The sequence below is a fragment of the Ammospiza caudacuta genome, chromosome 3 (genome assembly GCF_027887145.1).
Source record: "Ammospiza caudacuta isolate bAmmCau1 chromosome 3, bAmmCau1.pri, whole genome shotgun sequence".
NCBI lineage: Eukaryota > Metazoa > Chordata > Aves > Passeriformes > Passerellidae > Ammospiza > Ammospiza caudacuta.
In genome coordinates, this window is record NC_080595.1 from 56,755,251 (window position 1) to 56,771,687 (window position 16,437).

A 16,437-nucleotide genomic window follows, 5' to 3' on the forward strand; every position below is an offset into this window, starting at 1 on the left:
TGAACATGTCCTTTTTCCAGCAGGTTGCTGGAAAAAGGACATTTATCCACTTTCTGCAAGTCCATTTAACAGCAATCAGATGCTGGGCATCTGAATCATGAGAAAAGCAGGGAGTCTTTCTTTACCAGGGAGTCTTCTTAGCCTTTTTCAAGTAATACACCATAATATTAAATTCTTGCTTCTATTCACAGGAATGATGAGAGTTTACCAGAAAAGAAGGCAACAAACAAATTTTATCAGCCTTCAGAAAAACTGGCAAAACATCCCAGCCAAATTGGAAAGGTAAAAAGTATTACTTCTAATAAAAGAACAGATGCAAATACTAGATTCTCCAGATACAGCAGTGAAATTAAAGTTACTCAGAAAAAAAAATTGAAGTATTCAGCTTGTAGAGGACGAAAAAACAAAAAATACATAGAATTTATATGTCGTCATGCCAAAGTCCACTTATTGACCTGCTCTGGATGACTGTTTCAAAAGTCAGAAAAAGCAGAAAACAGGGAAAAAATTACAAACTTTGCTAACTACAGTTTAAGAAATTGAAAAACAAATTTAAAAAACCCAACCCATTTGCAATGCTACAGAAATGGATTATTACAGAGCATTGAGAATTTGAGGAACTGAAACCTGGTCTGTATATTGGCATTTCAAATACATTCCTCATCTTTTTCTGCCAGTACTCTCCATTGAACCTGCATTTCTAGGCTCACTTGCCTAGGCTGGAAATGAAGACCTTAAGAATTTCTGGCAAGTAAGCTTTAACACTATCCTTCCACTGCTGAGTTTATAAACTCAACCAATTCCAAAGTAAAACTAAGTGACTAAATGTTTTTGCCCCAACTATTAAGTGTATAGTTAACAATGGAAAACCCTCTAGGCTTTTCCTGGACAGATACATCAGCCCCAAATCTACTTAAATTTCTGACAATCAGTTCCAAAATACTATAAAATAGAAAATGGTTTGACTTTCCAATAAGCTTTTTCCTTCTTACCGGCCATACATACTGTGTGTTTGCAACTCATGCAAAATTGCAAATGGGCATGGAAAAAAAAGCATTTAACAAGAAAAAAAATTTTAGCTCCTTGGCACTGCAATACACACACTGAATATTAGAGCTAAGCTTAGGGACACTTTAAATATTCATGAAATGGGAATCTCTGATGAATTCCAGATCATAATCTGGATCAGTCCAGATTAATGAACACCATGAAGATAACTTCTTCAAAACACAGCTTAGAAAAAATTGTTACAGTAACTGTTGTGTTTCGTATTTACTTCTGATCATATACAAAAGGATCAAACCGTTCAAGAACTACAGGAACTTCAGAAATTAAAATACTTTTTAGTGGAATAAAGGCCACTGCTTCATTTACAGAATCCTGCCAACATGTAAAACAAGAAAGAACCATTAGCAAATCTATTAGCTATAAGAAAATTAATTTCATCTACTTAGTTGCATGTATATCTCCCCTCTCCCACCACCACCTCTGCTCCAAGATACAAATGGTTCTGGATTCTGAAGTTGTTTTGTCAGTTCCTTCGAGAAAAAAAGCCCTGCTAATCCAAAAAGCTTTAACTGATTTCACTGACCAGAGAGCAGGCCTGGGTCTTGTACTGTAAGCTACTGCTCCCTTTGCTCAGGTAGCAACAGAGCATCTCCACTGGGAGTTTGGAACACATCCTGGCATCACCTCATGCTCCCTGGTGTGAGGAAAGACTGGCACAGATTAAGCAGAACCCTGCCACAGCACATGGCAAGAGGGAAAGGGTTCTCTGATCCCCAGCATCCCTGCACCTCTGGCATATACTGCAGTTTCTCCAGAATGAGAGGGAGCCAGCAGTTTTATCTACACGTCCAAGATGGGGGAAACCAGTAAGAGTTAAATGAAAATTAGCTTTTCTGCAGTATGGATATAAAAATTTAGATTGTAATAAAGGAAATAAAAAAGAAACTGGTAATTCTCAGTGTTGTATCAGCATTCTTTGGAGCTTGTTCTACCTACTGTAGTTACATAACTGGACTCTAGTTTCCCAATTTACAGATTTACTGACTTACTACAGTGTGAAGCCTCCCAATACTGAGCATTGCAATCAATAATTATTATTGTCTTTTTAGAATTATGATACAATCATACCTAGAAATATTAAAAGACCAAAGATTCCCCATATTGAAAAGCAGTATCTAGATTAGTGAAACATTATTCCTCTTCAGGCCAGACTTCACCTTCCTCCACTACTTCTGTCCAAGTTGAGTGCTTCCCTGTTCTTCCCATAATACTAAAAACCAAAAGGAAAAAAACCCAACAACAAAACACCAAGCATTTGCCAACTTATTTCTGAAAGCAGACATAAGACTATGAAACTCTACCTGTCAGTGTTAAGGCTCTTTAGTGTAAATGAAGTGGGAAGGAAGTTGTCTAGCAAAAGTCATTAAAATAAATTTCCAATGAAAGGTTACACTAGTGCTTCACTAAGTTACTAGATGAATATCCAAGATCTCTACAGACATCCTGATCCACTGGCTCCTGTTGGATGCCCCCCAGAATCTTAAAAGAGGTGATAAAGCAACAGAAACACCTATTCCTCATGAGAAGAGCCTTTCTGCCTTTTCGAAGATATTTCACTCAAGGCTAGGCTCAGAAAAGCACCTCACCCCAAAATGGAACAATCCTGATGTGCACAGGGCCACCCTTGCCTGCATTGCAGTTCAGCTGCAGCAGGGTAGCGCTGTCATGGAGAAGGACAGTGGAAGCCCCTGTGTATTCCTCAGCAGCCATAAGCAGACAGGCTGACAGCTAATGCACATCAGTTGTGCTCAGAGCAGCTTTTACCTTCCCTGCCTCAGCCTTCCTTGACATGAATGACCAATGACCCACATAGAATCACTGGTTTTTCTTTAAGTTCACATTTCTGAAGCAAAATGTTTTTGTAATGCTGGATTTCCTGACTGCAGTGCAGCAGTTCTGCATCTAAGTATGCTTTATAGCACAAAAATTGGAGAAGCCTCTAAAAAATTGGACACACCTTTGAAAATGCTTTCCCTACACACAGGACTTCATTTGTATTAGGAAGAGATCTAGTGTTACACCATAGATTCATCTGTTTCAACCATGTGTTACAATTTAGGAAACTTGTACCACAACTGCTTTTCTCGGTCAGCTGGCACTGGCAGATAGTACAAAGGAAATATCCATAGAAATTTCATAGCATGAAATTTCCATAACTGCACACATTTCTCTTCACAGTTGGCACTTCAGCAGCTCAGAGCTTCAGCCACCCTGCACTGCTCTTGTCAAGAGACAGGGATTCACAGGTTTAAATTGCCTGGTGCCACTGTCAGAAATACAACTGCTGTATCACAGCAGCAAGGTGGCAACACCTCATGCTGGTGGCAGCAGTTCCCATATTGACAGAAAGAGGATCAAATTCTGGATTTCTCTTTTGGGAAGTATACGAGGCAGATAAGTGCAGGTTTCTCTAAAACCTGCATCCACTGGAGGAGCAGAAACCATAATTTGAAAAGCCTGGCAGAATGCCAAAAATAAAATAAATAATTTTTTTTTAATAAAGAAAAGTTAGTCATTAGCATTAGCTCTAAACAAGTCAAAGTCCTCACGTTTTAAACAGCCGTGTCAGTGAGAGGACTCGAACTTTTCTTCTAGGACAGCAGCCTAAGCTTTTAGCTGGGATGAACAACAAAGGGCTTTTGGTCACCTCAAGTAACTCCAGTAACACATCTGGTATGAATAAACTTCAGAACAGCTTGCTACAAAAACTGCTTCAGTTAGTACAAATATTCTTCAGTAGGTCTAGCAAGCCTTTGAAATTTGCTGCTTTTGAAATACTGATAAGCACTATGTTGCTCACACCTGGAAGCATAGAAGAGGAAAATGCATTTATTTCTTCCCAGACTTCATTTTATTAGTTATCTTCTAAAAGCTTTTTGGAGGTGGGTTTGCTTTTTAGTACATTTTTTGTGAGGTTTCTTTCATTAGTTTTTTTTCAGAATTACTTTTTCAAATATTTACAAATATTGCTTTTAGAAATAAAATATTCATTCTAAAGGGCAGTTCTAAGATAATAAAACAGAAATAGCATAGCTGGGATACAGGTTGGGATCTCAGGATTGGAGAAATTAAGAAAGCAGAAAGAAAATAATAAAGACAAAAGCCTACCTGAAATATACCACTTCAGAAATTAGGAGTATATTTTGATTACTCCTAAAGAATGGTTTAAAATGAAGAATTTAGTCTAAAGAGTGACAATACTCTTCCACACAAAAACCAAATAACTTAAAATTATTTTTGCATTTTCTTTCCCCTGCTGATCTTTCCCAGCAATTTGCCCTGTGATTCCTGTCTGTAAAAAACTAGTGGTTTGTAGGTATTTTACTGCTTAGAATAAGTGCAAGACATTTGACTTGTTATCAGCTGAAGCAGAAGCCTTAAACCCCTGGCTGTCCTCACAGTGCCAGTGAAGCTCCAGGGGAGACTCAGGGTAGGCACAGATCTAAATGACAGCTTAGCCACTGTTTTGTCTCACCATTCACAGACTACTCAAGTTGCCATGTTTTAATCAATACATCTTTGAAAAAACTCTCCACAGATCAAAACACATGGTAAATCCCTCTGTGGAAATTACAGGGAATTGTGCAAGAAGTTTAAAAGGGCTGGTGTCCACAATGCTGAGAAAAACAGTAAGAACACAGGAATACAGACAGGAGCCCCTCATGTCTTTCCCACCTCAGAGGACTGAGGACACCAGCTTTCTTCCAACAGTGCCTAACATTTTGGTAGATTTAATAATTTCAGCATGAAATCTAAGCTTGTTCAAAAGCTAAGTGCCCCAAGTCTGAAGATATTTTCACTGCATCATCTTCATCACTGAATCTTACAATGGTTTGGGTCAGACTGACCTTAAAGATCCTCTTGTTTCAGCAACCCTGCCATGGGCAGGGACACCTTCCACTACACCAGGCTGCTCAAGGCCCCATCCAGCCTGGCCTTGAAAATATTAAAAATATTTATACTACTAATGAAGGAAACATCCAGGGCTATGATTTGACCAAAAAATGCCTTTTCATTTTAGTCCCTCTATCAGACTGCAAGGCAAAGTGTGCATTTGGACAGCCTATGCAGAAATATCAAGTGGCTCCTCAAGTGCTATGCCTCTCAGCCTGGAGAAGCAGCTCCTCTCTGTCCTGACTCTGGTAAAGAAATGTCTACGTGTTCCTCTCACAGGCTTTCCTAAGAGACAAGACACAAACCAACACTGAAAATAGAAGAATAAGAGGACACAAGGGACACTTACAGACTCCTACAGAAACAGTACCTTAGGAATTCAAGAGATTATCCATTATACTAGCAACTGCCAGTAAAGAGATAAAGATTTATTATGAAAGAGACACCAATGTTTATCTTTTTAACTACTCTAGAGAAACTGGAGAAAATGTATATTGCTTGTGCTGGGCTAGGCATCACTCCTTGTGCATGTGTTCAGCAACATCTGCCTAGAAAACTAGCTTGAAGAAACTGGAACATTTTATACTATGATTTTATTAAACAATAAGCAAAACATAAAATTCACTTTTTTAATTAAAACCTCCCTTTAGTATTACATTTCTTTTCAACACAGTTTTGTTTTGCTTTTAGTAACATCAGAATTAAAGCAAACTCGTCCAAAAAGTAAAACTAAATTCAGTAAAGAACTCCACTTCTGGATGAAGAGAGAAGTTCACAGTATTCAGGTATCATTACTCCAAGTTCCCTCAGCAGCTCTAACTGCTGGATCCTCACATTACTCTATAAATTTACATTAAAAATGTCTCTTGACCCACTGGCTCACTTTCCTCTGGGCAATTTTTCAACTCTAAAATAAGTTCACTAGCCTGCAGCTAATCATTTGAAGTCAACAGTACTGACTATAAGCATATTAGAACTTAATTAAACACAGACAAAAATCTAAGAAACAAGGACTTGTGTAATTTCTTCCCACTACTAAAATATGCTTGCAGACAGATGCAAAACTCACAAGTTGCATGTGCCTACAATATTTCAGGCAGGTATTTAATTAAGTATTTATACTGGATTAAAAGGTCTATCTCATATTGGAATTGACAACAAAATATGAAGTGTTTCCAAAAAAAGTACAAACCACGAAGTCTGACACCTTTATACTGTAAGGGACAGGAAGGCAATACTCAATTCCCACGAACATGCATGTGGTTTAAACCACTGGCACTTCTAGAATTAGAATGGAAGTAAGAAAGAAATGTCTAGGCAAGTTTTCAAGTGTTAAAGAGACTTGAAAATGTTTTCTGTAGTAATAAAGACAATAGCTTACTGGCCACTTCAGCAACTTGGGCTTTCCTCAGTGAGGACAGATTAACTCTTCAGATCTACCACACAGGACTTCACTGTCTTGCTGAAAATAATTGTTGGTCATGAAAGACCACCTGAACTTAGTTCAGACTAGTCCCACTCATTTTTTGTTTCATATTTTATTTTTGATTCACAGAACATGAGCTTCTTTACAGCTGTCTACCTGTCAGCAAACATCACCACACCCCAAAGCCCAGTGAAACGTGCTCCTGGCCAGCATTACAGGCAGAATGCACACCAAGAACTTGCATTCAAGTGAATTCTGACACAGGAAGCCTCTTGTTCAACTCAAGCATCTGGAACTAAAAGTCATTGATGCAGAATGAGGGCTAAAATGGTTATATGACTAAGATCTCTTAAAAGTGTTAAGAGTAAAACAGACCTTAAAATTGTTAAGATGTTGAAACAAATTACAGCTGCTTTCCATGCAGTTATAAGCCAGGTGGGTAGATAACCATGCCACAGAGCATCAAAAAAGCAAAGAGAAACTGTGATGTTTTCCAGATTTACAGCACTGCTTAAAAATATTAGTCTGAGAACTATCTATAAGCAGTTCAGCGGTTTAAAAAAGCAGCATATTTTCAGAATAACTACCATGCACTACTAAAAGAGGTGCTTGGTTACATTTTGGTGTTCATAGTGACTTATTTATGGAGTATTGTCAGACCCAAGAACAGAATTTCCAAGCACCCAAGCAACACTGAAGCAAGGGAAATTCAGCTGCAGAAATACATTCAAGACACCCATGTGATTTAGAGATATTTCCAAATACTGACTCAGATACTCCCATGAATCACATCTGAGCTTTCCATTGGGTTAAGCACCTGAAAAGCTTTTTTCTTGTTTAAAACATTACTTATAAACTAGTCATCAATTAAAAATGTACTGCAAAACTCCTACCATGAGTGAGGAACTCCAGTGATACCAGACCTTTTCAGAATCAATTTACTGCACTGCTCCACGTGCCCAGCCTTCCCCATGTTTTCCTTTCTGAATACCAACCTTTCCCAGATCCTCAGATAAACTGGGGACTCAACAATTTTGAATTTGATAACATTAATTCCAGTTTCACCATTACTCCAGCAATGTATATAAATGCAGCAAGTGTATAATAAAAAGTGTATAATAAATGCAGCAAGTGCAGTATGGGTTTGTATTTACGGATGTCAGGCAGGATGCATTTATCTCAAGCGTGATTAAAATCTCTGCCTAGATTAATCATTACTGTACCTCTGAAATCAAACTGCAAAACTTAAAACTGTTTGCTGAACCAATATTTAATGGTGTGTTTCAGAAGCCTGCTGTGCCATGTCCCCTAATGTTTGCCTGAAACTTCAGGGCACAGTTCTGTCCCCAAAGAGCAGAGCCAGTAAGATGTGAAGGTTTCAGAAAAAGCCAGCAGCATTCACCAGAAAAATTGCCACATTGTGACCTACTCATTAAGACAGCTTGTAGTCACACACCAGTGCTGCCTCTACGAGAGCAGAGATTAGAAAAAAATTAGTAATTATCTTAATAATTGGAGAGGGACAAAGTTTCACTAAGGCTATCTAGCAAACTTTAAGCCCTTCCAGACTCAGCACACTATTACACATTGTGGATCTCAATGTACCACGTGCACAGACCATTCTAGAAGCAAATGAATACCTGGCAAAGCAAACTAAGCATACGTTAAAATGATGCTGCTTCAAATAAACTTCATAAAATACATAAAATACAGAATGCAATAGCTGAACTACTCAAGTCCCAAACACTGGTAAATATTAATAGGAAAACATGTGCTGAATAGCATGCTCACTGAAAGCAGCTGGGAAGGAATCTGACACACAGCAGGATGAGCTCTCCACATGGAATTCTGCTAAATTCTCTGTTACTTGAGTAACCAACATTAATCAATATATTAATGTTTTCTTATATCTCAGTTCTTATTAGAAACACTACTTTGCAAAAGCCTATGCTTACTTTCATTTTATGAACCCAAGTGAGGAAACAGCTACACCAACATAAATGCATTATCATTTTATCAGATGAAGCTTCTTTACTCCAGAAGTGGGCAAGGTTCACATTTTTTGGGTTCTAAAGTATCCAAGCCCACAGCTATTTTAGGCTTTTCTATTGGCAGTGTAGAAAAGTACAAGATCCTGTAAGATAACAAACTTTATTTCATGATAAATGGCAGCTCAAATAAGCAAAGCTCAGTCATTAGACCTGGCCAGAGAACACCCAGCACTTGAACTGGACATTAATTTACTGCAATGTGCACACTAGCAGTGTAGGCATATCCCACTTTAACACAAAGAGAAAAAAAGAAGAAAAAGAATGTTTGAAGAGATGCATTTAATAAATAAAAAAAAAAACAAACCAAGAGATGTAATGAATGACAGAACTGGATTAAGTCATGCAACATTGAAAGTTTGACAGAACACCTCACAAACTTTTCTTGTACCAGCAACCTTTACAGTGACAGAAAGCATCAAAGAAGTCTGAAAAGAAAGTTAGAACTTCTGCTTCCTTACGAATTACTAGAAAATTTGGCAGCTTGACAGAATGTGCCAGAGCTGTTGATAAAAAAATTGTCATTCAACAACCTTGATACAAACATCCAAGACTGTGGTCTAGTTATTTGCAGCAAGGAAGATGTTTAATTTTGTATTCCACAAGCAATCATTTTCAGAAGAAAAATATAGGGCTATTAAGGAAGGAAATTACAGCACTGCTGAAAGAAGTGTGCTGTAACTAGGTAAGCACTAATTACATTATATTATCATATGTAATTGCAATATTCAATTACTGAATTAAACCTTGACCTCCCCAAAAAAGAACCAATGCAGTGGAGGAAATATGACATTTAAGACATTTAAAGACATTTAAGCTTCACTCTTAAATCCCATGAAGTTATAAGGTGAAGTGAAGCACCTCATCAGTCATTGCCTTACTGCTGCAGAAAGATGAATTGTATAGGCTCTTCAGGCAATACTAGAATTTAAATAAGAACTAGAAAAAACAATAAATGCAATAGCCTTATATTAATTGTCTTTCTTCTGGAAACCACTTACACAATCACTACAGAGGGAAAAAAACCCCAAACTCATCATGCAGAAGGGAGGTACGGTCTAAAGCTATTCTAAGAGTATTTTTATAGCTGTTCTTGCAAATTAGCCATTTTGTTCTATCAACCAGGAAAGCAAACACTTTGCTTGAATTGAGATGACAACTAATTTTTGCTCTGAACAATGAGAACTGCAGTCTCAGAACACTGGGAAAAGCAAAGCAAGTCCAAAACCTACTGTGTTTAAACAGAGATACCACATGAATACACAAAATAAAAGCACAACAGTTCCCATACCAAGGAGGAGCAGATGGCAACTCAGAACAGAAGTCGGTAACTCAATGACAAGTCATAAGAAATAAGACCCATCAACCAGTTCTTCACCAGTCTCCACTTTTTTTACAGGAGTGGGACTGAACGATTTCACCTGGGCAAGTCCCACGTGCAGAAACCCTGGGTCAGCCATGGCTGCCTCTCCCCAGAGTCAGCTGTTTTGCTTGGGCTCCCCAGAGACCTCCCGCAGGCTGCACTACCCATCTTCTCACCACCTCCTCCTCCTTCCAGCCACCTATTTTGCACATTGGAAACCCCTCCCATACAGTGGCTTCCTTTAAAGGGCAGGACCTGGGGGAAGAGCTGCTGTAAAATACAGGAGGAAAGAGATTTTACCCACAAAACACATGTTCACAGGCAGAGTCGCTGGTTTGACTTTACCCAGCACACTTCTGTGAGCACACACCCTGTTACCAGCAGTGCCCAGGATGGCTCATGTGCCCTTCATACCATGCCATGTCCCAAATGTCTCCTCACAACTACACAACAGCCGGACCAGGCTGCGTAAGGGCAGCTCCCCACAGGAAGAGCTGTTCCTTGTGCCCTTCTCCCCTTACTGTGGGTCTTACAGAGGACTATCTGCCAAAGTTAAATGATTCTGGTCTTAAATGTCTTTTTCTTTTTTATATATATTGTTGACAGAGGTTTCTTATTTAGACAAAGCTCAAAGATAAGGAAGGTTTGGGAAAGGAAGTGATATGCTCAGAGTTTAAGTTAAATTTTCCTGTAAGCAATATGCCTTTTTTTTCCTCTCTCTTCAGTAGCACTTGAATTTTGCTTATTGGGCTACTACAAGATTGCTCTGTTGTTTGAACTTTCAGTTACTTGGGAAGCTCCTTTCCAATCATAAACTGCTGAGAAAGCAGGAATGCAACTAAAGAAAATAAAAGCACAAGTTCTGGTTTTCAGCCCTCCAAGAAGTGAAATTCGTAAAGTGAAGTAAAGTGAATTCGGAGAAATTGTCATTGTGAAACACACTTTGAAATAGAAGAGGTTTAGCTTTAAATGCTGAACACTGCAATAGCTATTTACTTAAAATAATTCTAGATATCAAAATGCTCATCTGTTCTATTGCAGGGCTGGTTGAAACAAATCACTCCCACTATTTCACAGTCTCTTCTCTATTACCTGATTTTAAAATGTTTTGCAAGACTGCTTCCAACATCATAAATGTTACAATTGCTTGTAAATTTAATACAGGAGGGAACCCACGTATTTGAAATGGCAAAATTCTCAAATGATTTTTACCTTGGTGATCTCTGTAAACTTTTAAATTTGCCAGATGCCCTAATCAAATAAGGAGAGGTTTACTGAATATTCACTCTTCCAGGACTTTTTTTCAAGACCTGAGAATCTGAGGAGGAAGATAATTCAGAGGAAAACCTTGAAAGAATGCAGTAAAATAAACCTTCTTACCAAGCTACAGTTACCTGTAAAGCCTTATTGCCAAAGTAATACTTATATATGAGAAATTCTACCAGAGTGAAAACTTGAAACTCTGAATCTATAAACCAGATGTAGCTTATGACATTTGATACCAGACTTCCTTCTCTTTGGCTGCTGTAATCATGTTTTTAAATGATGACCTCTGGTAATGAGTCTCTGATGACTCTGCCTAGGTGCTCAAAATAACTTTGAAAAACTGAGTCAGAGGAATCATTACTCAAGAACAGCATCACTCAGAATCTTACCAGCTCTCCAGCACAGAAATGAGAAACCTTGAACTGGTAATTGCTGCAATTTAACATAAACCACGTATCACTGAACCTTTAAAAGACCATAAGGCCGGACAGAAAGACAAAAGAACAGAAAACCTGTGTCTTCGTAAAATAAATGCATCAGTTCTCATACTCATCCTAGCATCTCACTCCTCCAACAGGTGTGGTTAATCTGCATTACCAACCATTTGCCCTTCTCTAGTCATCTTGTTTCCCCTTAAGAAACAAACCACCAAACCAAAATAACCTAAAAAGCCCCAGGAAGTACCCCCACATCTACTTAATACTAGCCTAAAAGACCCAAACAACATTTTACATCCTTAGACTGTAACATCAAAATCATTGCTTCATGTAATAATTTTGTTCCATCACAACCTACATACACAGATCATCTGTGATCTCATGTTTTGAATTATGTCTTGTTTTGCTTGAAATAATGGAACATGTTGAATGGATTAGGATGTGATCTGCATAGAAGAGGATCATCCCAACTCACAGATGCCTTAAGATTGATCTTCCTTTAAGATGAGATTTACGAAAGGAGTCTACTTCCAAAGTTAGGACAATGCAGAATGCAGATTAACAGAACACAAAGTCTGGGTATTTTGGAGGGTTTAGCACAGAGGGGCACTTCACTTCCCTACTGCAAATCAGAACAAGGAATTGTTTCTAACCAACTCAAGTGATGGTATAAAGGAAAATGTGGGACTTCTTTGGGAAGCCTTACACTGCTGTGAGTAACAGAGAATGAAAAAGAAAGATGAAAGATATACACTTAGGGATAATAATCTTTAAGGCTAATGTGTTGTTACCTTTCCCTCCCTGAAATTTTCATATGTAAATCATGACCTTCCTTCACCACAACTACAAGAACCATGCTGAATTCAACTATACCTGGCCAGTGACATTAAAAGAGAAAATCCAACGTGATTAGATGGACAAGAAAGCCTTGAACAGCATTTCCTTGTTTTAGAAGTACTGTTAAATTGTATCTTCTTTAAAGAACAGAATATTTAGACTAAGCTTTCATTTCAAAGGGCTTCCTCCCACAAAAAGGGGCCCAGTCCTGAAAACAGAACCAGATAAATGAGTCCTCAAAGTACACAAACCATTAAACAATCAAGAACACAATGGTGAGATATAAGTGCCCTTACATGTTATAAAGAAAAAAAAACCTGTTGGAATTGACAGTAAGAGGGGCCCAACTTCTCAAAGCTTATCAACAACTGCCTTATGAAATACCTCTCTTGAGAAAGCAATGTCACCAACATCAACAATGTTACACGAATAAATCAACTCCTAGTTTCAATTTCTAAATTAAAACTCACCATATGTTATCAGCACAGGTTCCAGAAGAACTGGAAGAACTGTCTGCCCAGAGCCTATTCAGTTCTCTCACTTCCTTCTGAAATCAGGGCTTAACAAATGGCAAAACATCAGCCTTTTCAAGAAAAGGACTTGCCTACATTTTAAAATAATAAATAAGTTTAAAAATAGGCTAAGGTAGAGAGAACGTTGTTTAAAAGCCAGCATATTGCTTCCTGACATTTCTAGCTCTGCCTATTCAATGCAGCTCAAAAACAAAAGAAAGGACATGAGTAAAGCTGGGACTTGGCAAACTCCAGTGGGGAAATAATAGGAAAGGCCAAAGAAACCACAAAGGAACAAATATAAGAATGACAATTTCACCTGTGGCTTTTGTAAGCAACTATGACAGAAATATTTACCAAACTGCATCTTCCTTGTGACCAAGTTTAGAAAATTTTTTAGGCTCAGGCACTTTCTGTGTCACATAATTGTGACACAGTTAAAAAGAAGGAATTTGTAAGGTTAACTCTCCTTCCGAAAAGCATCCAAAATCAAAGTATCTAGCTTAAATCACCGGTTCTTAAATGTGGACATGAAATTGCTTTACCTCTGAAGTAGGGTTCAGTTAAATGACTGTGAAACTCCAGGAGTCCCCTAAACAACCTTCTTTTTTTTTCTTATTTTGATAGGGCTTAACATTTGTTTCAGTTTTTTGAGCACATAACCTTGAGCAAACCACAAAGTCCACTGCCAAGCTACAGTAAGGATCTAGCCAACAGAAGAACTGCCTCCAGAAACCTTAGATCCTCCATTTCCCATTTATATTTTCACCCTTCTCTGTGAAAGTCTCCTGCTGCCAACTATACCACCCCACCCAACCTGCTGCCAACTATACCACCTCTGAGCAAACTTTACTGCAACTACCTAGAACTGGAAAAATGACACCACTGTTTCCATTCAGTGAATATTTTTGCTATTTCAGCAACTTACTGTACCTTAAAAACAGGCCTGACAGGTGTTGGAGTAGACTCCTGGGATGTTCATACAGCATGGGATGAGGAGCAAAAAGGAGAAGGAGCAATGGTCACTGCTAATTTAGCTCACATCATCAGCCAGCCTCCACAGCCTTCAGAGTGCTTAAGGCTTGTTTCGACAGAAGACTCCCTACCAAGCTGCTAGCTAACAAATATGCTAGGAAAGCATATTTGTTAGCTAGTAAAGGCTTCTTGGTATGAAAATAGTAGTCCTTTCCCCTAAAAGCTTTTATTGTTTCAATAAGAAATGCATTGCTTTTGAATGGTACAGAGCAGAGCCAGCACATTACCCAACCGTATATCACATCTTCATACATGAAAACTCAAGGAATTTAATTGCTCTGGTTTATCAAAGTGGGAGCAAGAAAACTGGCCAAGGATTACATGCTAGCTATGGAAGAAACCCCTATTTGCATCCTTCATCCTCACGAAATCTAACACCTTGATTCAAGCATCTGTAAATCTTGTAGAGAAAATGATAAATCTGAAAACAGAAGCTGGGCAAGTTCAGATTCAAAAGAAAGATGTATCAACAGCAAGAGAGATGGTTTAAAAACAACAACAAAAAAGACAGACTGAATTTTCCGTCATTGAAAGCATTCAAATCAAGACTGAATTTACCCCCAGCCCTCCTTGGAAAGTATATTCTAGTTTAAACACGAATCAATTCAGGAAGCACTAACAGCCCATGCAGCACAGGCCAGGCCAGACTGTCAGTCACCCTTATCAGCTATACAGGATTGGACACCATTAAAGTTCAAGAATTCATACTCCAGACAACTATAGTTTAGTTTTGTTAGCATTTCACATAAAATACAAACACACCTTGCATATTTCTTTCAAAAAGAGGCAATTTGTGAAGGAGCACAAGCAGAAGGTGAGAAATTTGTTTACAATTTAAAAAACAAAAATTTATGTTCCAAATGAAATGGTGACTGGTTAGTTGGCTGAGCTCCTAAAATCTGTTTTTTCAGCCAGTTACTCCTTTACCCTGCTCAAAAAGACAATATATCCTTTATTATAGCTGATGTTTGCACAACATGAACAAAATAAAATCCAAACCAGGGCAGTTTGCAGAGAGGGACCCATCTCCTGGGCAGAGCTCACAGAAAATAAAGTAAGCTTTTCTTCAGCACTGCTCAGAGTTACCAGCATAACAAAATAATAGCAATAAAATACCAAAATACTCTTTCTTGACTAGCACTTACCAATTTTAGCCTTCAAGTCAAAGTATATTACCATATCTTGCAATGTGTAGAATGAAAAAAATTGCACCACCTGATTTTAAGCCACTCTGGATTAGGAAGTCAGAAATTATACGCCCTTCCGTCTGGGGCCATAATGTTTCCAAAAAATAAAGAACAGCAAAGTGAAAGTTTCCTAATGTATGAATAAAATGGATCATGTATTCGGCACAGAACACACGATCCCATGAGGACACTGCACCTCAAAGTGACCTGAGAAACAGTAGACTGGTTTAGTACAGTACCTGCCTCACATACTGTGTATTATGTGGTATATACTCACCAGAAGTAATTTTCTTGCTACCTACAATCATTAGATTGAGTAAAAAATATTCACACGCACATCCCATGAATTACTGGAACTCACCAATGTAAAAACCAAGTCTATTAACAATATTCTAAAAGCTCAACAGAAACATAAATTTCACTATATTGACTATATTCACTGTATTTTTAAACTGCGTAAGTTATTTTGAAACCTAAAATTAAGTTCTCAGTGCTTCGGAAAAAGTTAATCCAAACTTGAGCCACCATCATCTTACATGGTTACAAAGACAGCTACTTATACACTAAATCTGACACCTTCAAGATGTGGAATTTCTTCAGAACTGAGAAGAGCAACATAAATAGTGCACTGTATGAGAAAGGCCTCAGTAAAAGGAAGTTTTTTAAACTGCTAGCCAACCTAATGGAATCAGGTGACTCAAAGTAATACTTCAAATACCAAAAAAGTCTTCCTGAGATACTTAGACAAGTCACAGATGAGTTGCTGGTGCATGTTAACTCACACCTACACAAGTAGAGATGCTTTCATCAACCAATATAGTAAACAAATATTGTTTGTTTAGAAAGGAGCCACTTTCAGATAGGATGGGCTAATTTTGACAGCAGCATTAGCAGCAGATACTGTTGAAGAACTGAACAAAACAATTTAACTTCCTGTCTTTTTTTTTGTTGCTGTTGGGTTTGTTTTTTTTTTTCGCGTGTAAAATCACAGATTACTCTTAAGAGGTCGCACAGTGCGGACCCTGTGCTCCCACCAGAGACACGGCACAGCCACCCCCGGATGCTACCGAGGGGGTCAGCATCAGCTGCCCTGACGAGCGGGCCGGGACAGCGGGGCCGGGACAGCCGGGGCCAGGAAAGGACAGCCGGGCCGGGACAGGACAGCCGGGGCCGGGACAGTGGAGCCGGGACAGCCGGGCCCGCCGGTGGCCGAGGCCTCTCCCAGCGCCCCGCCGCTCCCCGGGCAGGGCGGCAGTGGGGCAAGGGGCGCCCGGGCTGCAGGAGTAGCACCCTCGGCCTCCGGCGGCTCTACGACCCTACAGTCGTTCCGCCGAGGAGCGGGTACGGAGGGGCACAAACAAGGC

General features: G+C 38.8%; 1 protein-coding gene across 2 annotated transcripts in view; it reads right to left on the minus strand.

Moving 5' to 3' along the window:
- The window catches only part of SNX9 (sorting nexin 9), a 61,373-nt gene that overhangs the window by 44,545 nt on the left and 391 nt on the right, over positions 1 to 16,437 (minus strand). The window lies entirely within an intron of this gene.